The following is a 7,933-nucleotide window of genomic DNA, read 5'->3' on the forward strand; positions in this document are numbered from 1 at the left end:
ATTGACCTGGCCGTGTTCTTGAGAGAGCCTGGGTAAGGAGCCTGGAGCCCCCAGGGCCTGGCCTGAGGCGTCAGTGCTGCCCCAGCAGTGCCCATGGCCTGTCCCTGCTGCAGCCCCGGCACTGCCACCCCCAGGACTGTGCCCGGCCCCGAGAGCACTCAGGCCCTACAGCAACACCAGGGCCACCAGGGCAGCGGGGCATGGCCACGGCAGCAGCACTGGCAACACCAAGTGCTGCTGCTGGGCACAGCTGCTGTGCCAGCACTGATCTGCCCCCAGCTCTGCACACAGACATTGCTGCTGCAGCTCCAGAGAAGGCAACAAAAGAGCATTTCTGGAGGAAACTTCACTGGGAGATCCTTTAGTTTGTTTCAAGCCACTGAGAGCGGAGCCCCTCATTGACACAGTCTGTGGCCACAGGGGAGGTGGAGAGAAACAAAATGAGAAAAGGCCCACTGATATCCCTTTGTGGATAATGTGAAAAAAACTAAAACAAAGGGAAAAAAAACCACAACCAAAGCAAGAAGAAGTATCACGGATGAGTTTTATTAAAAGTGATATGAAGTAACTGGCCGGCATTTTAATGTTTCTGAAGCCATCTGGTCATCAGTCTCCACACTGCAGCCTTGAGCTCCTGGTTCCTCCGGCTGTAGATGAGGGGATTCAGAGCTGGAGGCACCACGGAGTACAGAACTGACACCACCAGATCCAAGGATGGGGAGGAGATGGAGGAAGGCTTCAGATGGGCAAATGTGGCAGTGCTGACAAAGAGAGAGACCACAGACAGGTGAGGGAGGCAGGTGGAAAAGGCTTTGTGCCGTCCCTGCTTAGAGGGGATCCTAAGCACAGCCCTGAAGATCTGCACATAGGAGAAAACAATGAACACAAAACAACCAAATGATAAACAGATATTGACCACAAGATACCCATGTTCCCTGAGGCTGGAGTATGAGCAGGAGAGCTTGAGAATCTGGGAGATTTCACAGAAGAACTGGCCCAGGGCATTGCCATGGCACCGGGGCAGGGAGAAGGTGTTGGCTGTGTGCATGAGAGCAGTGAGAAAGGCACTGGCCCAGGCAGCTGCTGCCATGTGGGCACAAGCTCTGCTGCCCAGGAGGGTCCCGTAGTGCAGGGCTTTGCAGATGGACACGTAACGGTCATAGCACATGACGGTCAGGAGATAAAACTCTGTTGCAGTGCACAACACAAAAAAAAATAGCTGAGCAGCACATCATCCTGTTTAGGAGATGTTGCTGGTGTCCCAGAGGGAATTGTGCATGGCTTTGGGGACAGTGGTGCAGATGGAGCCCAGGTGGCTGAGGGCCAGGTTGAGCAGGAAGAAGAACATGGGCATGTGCAGGTGGTGGCCGCAGGCTACGGCGCTGATGATGAGGCCGTTGCTCAGGAGGGCAGCCAGGGAGATGCCCAGCAAGAGGCAGAAGTGCAGGAGCTGTAGCTGCCGCGTGTCTGCCAATGCCAGCAGGAGGAAATGGCTGATGGAGCTGCTGTTGGACATTTGCTGTGGCTGCACATGGGGGCCTGTTCATAGAGAAAGGACAGTGAACATTTAGAGGAGATACCCTTAACCAAATTCAAGACATTTCCCATACACCCTCCTCTGTAACACACATGGAGATGCTTTTGCGTTTAAGAGTTCTGAGGTGTTCTTTTTAGACTCCTCCCATATCTCTCCTGGTATTCTTGGATATCAGAAACCTTCAGCATTTCTTCTGTCCTCTGGCAGAACATAGTGAGTTCCCTGAGGCAAGATGGTGAGAGCAGACGGAGGGGAGAGCTGTCATTTCGTGCTGTCTGGAGTTTCTCTGAGCTTTCACTTTTCCCAAATGAAGGATGTTCACACTCCCTAATTTCTCTTACAAATGCCCAGAAACTGCTGAGAGCAGACGGATCCACCACAGCCCAGCCCCACATTTGTAACCAAGGACTCACTTTACTCATTTCACCAACCCAACAGCATTTTCAGTGTCAGAACACCTCTGCCTTTCCCCATCAATCTTATCACTCAGAGATGCTCTAGGACAGGTTTGCACCCTAGATTGAAGCTCCCAGCTTGGACTGCAATCTCAGAGGGAGACTCCCAAGTGTCCTTATGCTGGCACTGGATGAAGGGAGATGCAGCTCCTTCCCTGGCTGCACTGACAGCATTGCCCAGAGCCGGGCACTGGGCACAGCGTCACCCTGAGCCAGCTGTGCCCCCTCCCAGAGCCCCCAGGGCCGGGCAGCTGCTCCCAGCCCTGTGCTCTGCAGAGGGAACTGGGCCCGGGGCTGCAGAGCTGCCCCACGGCTCTGCTGCAGCTCTGCCTGCACAGGAGGGGCTTCACGCCTTGGAGCCCTGGCCCTGAGAGCAAAGGCTTGGCTGGGGGACAGGAGGGAGGGGGCTTGTTCAGAGGGAGGGGCTGCACTGGAGGGGATCCTGTGGAGATTTCTAAACTCTCCCTGCCTCAGCATTTCTGGGTTTTGTTTTCTTTCATTCCCCGATCTTCTCTCTGCTTCCTGGAGACTTTCCTCTTGCAGGTGTTTCCCTATGCCTGATCTCTCCCTGCCAGCACTCTCAGACCCCAAACCTCTGTGTGCTCTCCTTGGTCTGACAGAACCCTGTCTGTTTGCAGGGCACTGGCTGGGGGCAGGTTCTGTTTGCAGCTTGGAGAAAGGACAGCTGAGACTGAGCCTGATGGGTCCAACAAAGTGATGCTGGTGCTGTCCATGGGCATTAGGGATCTCCTGTGAATCTATTGATCACTAGTAAGTGTTCAGTTGTCTCAGGCACTTGTCAAAATTCATTATACCTTTAATATTTATCCCCCCCTTTTCATGGGAATTGAAACTCACCACACCAATTTTCTGATGTCAGTTTGCAGGAGGCACTTGGCACTGCCAGGGCAGCCTGAGTTGGAGGTGCTGGCAGCTTGGGTCTGGGATACATCCCACGCTATTCGGGATTTTAGGAGGCAGCAGCTCACTTGGGGTCACAGGCCCCTGGACATGAATGCCAGTGGAGGAAAGATATAATGTTAAAAGCATTGCCCAGGCAATGCTCTTTTGACAAGTTCTGCCCTGAACTTGCCTCAGGAAGATCTGAAATGTTCAATGTCACCAGCAAAAGCTCCTACAATGGCTGCTCGCCATCAGAGCAGGACTGTCAGCTGTGAAACAAGTGCTGCCACAAGCAGCAGCTTACCCATGGCAGCAAATCAAGAGCTGGCAAGGAGCTGATCTGAAGGCCAGACCTCCTTAGCTCCTTCACCATCACGGCAGGTGAAGCAGCTGGGCTGGAGCCCCTCAGTGCCTTTTCTCCCCAGCATGGCTCAGCTCACAGACTTTTGGGCTGGGAGCGGGGCTGCTCCACTTCTGCCAGCACCATGTCCCTGGGCTTGGACAAACAGTTTTCTGCTAGGAGAGCCCTGCACGCTGTCCCACATATCTTTCATAAAGGCCCAAACCAACTCCAAACACTCAGTCTACAGCAGCTTTTCACAAAGGGCTGCAGAAACCCAGGACAGCTGCAAGTGAGTGTTGGAAGGCTCTTGTCTTGTTCCTGCCAGCAAAATTCTTGATGATCTTATGCAATTTTATTCAGATGTAACAGGAGAGCTGAGTTCTTTTGTTAAAATATTTCATGATGAGTAACAAGCCTTAGGAACATCAGGTACAGAACTGACATGTGAAAGCATGAGCATATCCTCCAAAGTGGTCAGTTTAATTGTCCATTTTTTTACTCTTCTATTTACTCCACACTAATAAGGAAACACAAGCTTTGCTTGGAGGCAAAACAGGCATGGGATACACTACAGTCCCTCGCAGGCTCACCGGGGCTGGAAGTGACAAAGCAGGGAGTCTGCTTCATTGAGAACCACTACAGATCTACATCACAATGTGGGTTTAAGTAGCATGGTATTATTAAGAGCTCCTTTTCTGCATGAGATGCAAAAAGCAGGTTCCAAATGATCTTCATGCAAGCATGCAGTAAAGAACAGATCCTGCTATCCTAATGAGGCTTTTGCTTTGGCAATTACATTCTTCCCATTCATCTTTTGAATGCAGACACTTGCGGTTTTCCCCTACAACCCTGCAACCCTTGCTTCCCATTTCCTGTTCTTCCCTAGAGCCAGTACAGTGGCTGCTTTGAAACAAAAAGCCCTGAGATCTGGATAGCTTGAAGGAGCATGAAATGCTAATTAAGTGTTCCTATTGGTAATACCCAGGTCTGCACTTCCCAGTGCTCTGAAGCAGCAGCAGGAGGACTGTGCATCCTGTTGGTGGATGTTCATGCTTCTGGTGTGCAAGAGCAATGACTTTGAGGAGGGACAAAAACGCCCCAATTCAAACAGTGGCTGTGCAAGGAGATGTGAAGTTTCACAGCCTTTTCTAGAACATTTTAGAAAGATGTAAGAGAATATTGTGGCATGGAGTAGGTCCCTAATTTTGTCTCCAGAGAAATCCCCAAAGGCCACATTCACTCTGCTGGTGATGGCAACCCCTCCAGCTCACGGGCTAGTTTTCCCTGCAACATGCCACCTTGCCTGGGCTTTACTAGGCCAGGACTAGACCCATAGCTAAGCAAACACATGCAGCCAGGTGACATAGAGTTTTTCTTTCAGAAAACCTAATTAACACATTTCCATGCTGTTTCCTCTGTAGCATCAGAAGCTGGCAATCATGCGGACTTTGCTGGCAAAAGGTTACATTTTGCACTGGGCCTAGAAGTGCTTTTTCCTAAGGCAAAGCAAATTGAAAAGTGAAGTTGTTGCTTACGCTGAGACCCCTGGTGCGAGGACACGAGGCTTGACTCCATGTTGATCAGAAGGCTGATTTATTATGATATATATTATACTAAAATACTACATTATAACTATACTAAAAAGAACAGAGAGAAGAAGATCAGAAGGCTACAAAGACAAGAATAGAACAAGAATGAATAACAAAAATCCTGTGACTGCTCACAGCCTTGGCACAGGTGGCTGTGATTGGTCACTGATTGAAAACAACCCACATGGACCAATGGAAGATTCACCTGTGGCACTCCACAGCAGCAGATAGTTATTGTTTACATTTCTTTCCTGAGGCCCTCAGCTCCTCAGGACAGGAAAAATCCTAGCAGAGGCTTTTTCACTAAAAATCCTGGCAACATGAAGTTGAAAAGCTTCAAATGCCTATGAAAGGAAACTGTGGAATAATTTCTGGAAAGGCAGCATCGTCAATGATCATGCAGCCCACCAACAGCTGGAGCTGCATCCAGAATTGCTTCTTCCAGCTGTGCAGGAATTCATTTCAGTGGCAAGCACTGTTCCATGATGAACAAATTGTCCCCTAGCTCTGGGCTGAATGGCACCCAGGCTGCAGTACAGATTTGAGGAACCCTTGTCACTTGTTATTGGCCTCCCAGTGCACTCATCCTTCTGCAAACAAGGTGCAAACAACACAGCTGGGCTGCTGTTCTGGGTAAATATACATACAGATGACTTTTCCAAAGCAGTGCATCTTTTCCCAGTGAAAGAGACGAATTCTTCTTACCTATGAAATTGTGATTGAAGACACCTGTGAGCCAGATCTGCGTGAGACTGCAAAGGAGCAAAGCTTTGGAGTTTGGACATACTTCTCTTTGTTTCTTTACTCCAGCCTTTTCTGAGAACAGAACACACCTAGGTAGAAAGCTTTTGACTATACAGGATCTTTTGGATCCATTGTCCCCCAAACAAGTCAACAGGTGGCCCTTTTGTAATGCCAAGTAACAAAGAGCAGCACAAATGACACAAAGAAAACATGGCCAAAGAGGAAGAGGAGAGGCCCTGTGAGGAAAGGATGTGATGAGACACCGGCTCATTGAGTGAGCTGCACTCCCATAATCTCTAGGCTAGCAGGAGCTGGTCTCACATTCTTCTCCTGGTTTATTTAAATTTAATTTATTTATTTACTTTTTTCATCTTCAAAATTAAATATATGCAATTAAAAATATGTCATCAAGATTTAAAGGTATAATCCAAACACATTTATTCAAAACTACATCTAAATATTAGAACATATGTACATCTGTAACTATGAAGCCTAACATAAAAATCCTATTCTTCACAAGCTCTCCATAGAGGCAGCAGCTTCTTCCTGAACTTGGAGAAAAGAGAGCTCTTCTGTACAGCAGGCAAGAACTTTGTGGTAAGAGAACATGGGAATTGTCCAGAGGAGACTTCTCGGTAAGACTGTAACCAGTCTGATCTGCAAAAAGGAGACACAAAGTTTAACAGCGGCCACAATGCAAACCTAAAGCAGTTAAAGCTCCATATCTCATGGGACACATTTCCTGCAAACTTGTAAACAGCTGTAGAGAAAAACATGCTCTTGCTGGCAGACACTTGAGGCAGACCAAGGGAAAACCCTGACCCACTTTCACAGGGCTGCCACAGGAGCACCCTGGCCTCTGGGCTGCCCTGGGACAGCAGGGAGCCCAGAGCCCTGTGCTCTCCAGCAATGGCTCAGCTGCACATGCACCCTGATGCTGCTCTCCCTGCCCCACAGCTGAGCAGCCCTCCAGCTCCACGGGGCACTGGCAGCAGCACAGCTCATTGCAGGGGCACATGCAGGGCACAGCTGTTCCCTGGCAATGTGCACAGGCTCTCTGGGCTGCCACAAGACCCTTCCTCCCACCAGAGACTGGCCCAGCTCTACCCCCTCACCTCTGTGTGAGGCTGAGCCATGATCAGCCTTCACCTTGTCCTCGGTCTGGAGTTGCTTCATGACTAGGAAGGGTGATGGAGAGAGAGGGGGCAGGTGCACACCCTTCCTTAGTATTTTGTCATTTTTGGCACAGCTAACAAGGCAGATCTGGAGGAGTCCAACTCAGCACGTTGTCAGTTTTCTGGAGAACATCATGCCTTCACCAGCCCAACATTTTGGAGAGGTTTTCCTGCACATGTGGAGGCTTGCTGGCAGCACATCTCTTCAGCTGGGTGCCCATCACCTTGTAGAGGGCAGAGGCAAGCTTGGTGGCCACAGTGCGGACATTGGCGCTTCGCACAGGCAGCGCCTTGTTCTCCAGGAAGGACCAGAGCACGGGCAGGGCGTCGCGCTGGACCACTTCAGGGCTCCTGGCATGAACCCACTCCACAAGCACTGCCGGGAGAGAGACACAGCTTCTCAACCACCAGCCTTAATGCAAACAGGGATCTACCTCTGCTTTTGCTAATTGGAAGCCTTCTGGCTAAGATCAGCAAAATAGCACAGAGCCCCATGATCCAGAAACGGGCAAAGCAGCTGATCATCCTGGAAACAGAACCACCAACCCCTCAGGACTAATTTCTCCAACCAGAGCCTTGTCCTTGTGGCAGACTTTGTACCTTTACTAAATTATTTCACAATCTCTTTCTGCATGAACAAGAAATGAAATGTCCAATTGCTTTTTATTTCCATTAAGAAGTTGTCTAAATCCACACTGAAGATTTGGAAATGCACCGTGGAGAGAAAATTGAGAGATTTCTAATAAAAGGGATGATTCCATTTTCATAACTTTGATGTCAAGTGCCAAATGTCTAATCTGGCTCTTCCCTTTGCTCAGTGGCACACAGCAAAGGGCAGTGAGCCCTTTGAGCACACCTCAAAACTCCAGCCCACCAGAGATGGCTGCTGCTTGACAGTTGGATTACAAACATCAGTGACTAGCTGGTGTCTTTGGCAGAATGCTTTTGGGGCTTCCAAAAGGCAGCTGTTTCAAACCTCAGGATGTCTTAGAGAATTAGCAAGACCGTACTGCTCTGGCATTTGAGCATCTCCACATTTTAATGCCATTTCCCCTCCCAATGTTAATGGCATTTTTTCTTATAATGTCCACTGAAGTAGGGGCATAGAGAGAGCAAAATGCTACACAGGGGGCTGAAATTTAACCAAAACACGAGTGTTTTCTCATAATGTCTCTGAAATCTGCTCT

The 7,933-nt window shown here is 49.3% G+C and overlaps 1 pseudogene; it reads right to left on the reverse strand.

Annotated features, from left to right (window-relative positions):
- Positions 1 to 580: 580 nt before the first annotated feature.
- On the reverse strand, positions 581 to 1,279 carry LOC135283348 (olfactory receptor 14J1-like; annotated as a pseudogene).
- Between the last annotated feature and the right edge of the window lie 6,654 nt (positions 1,280 to 7,933).

The sequence above is a fragment of the Passer domesticus genome, chromosome 18 (assembly GCF_036417665.1).
Source record: "Passer domesticus isolate bPasDom1 chromosome 18, bPasDom1.hap1, whole genome shotgun sequence".
Classification (NCBI taxonomy): Eukaryota; Metazoa; Chordata; class Aves; order Passeriformes; family Passeridae; genus Passer; species Passer domesticus.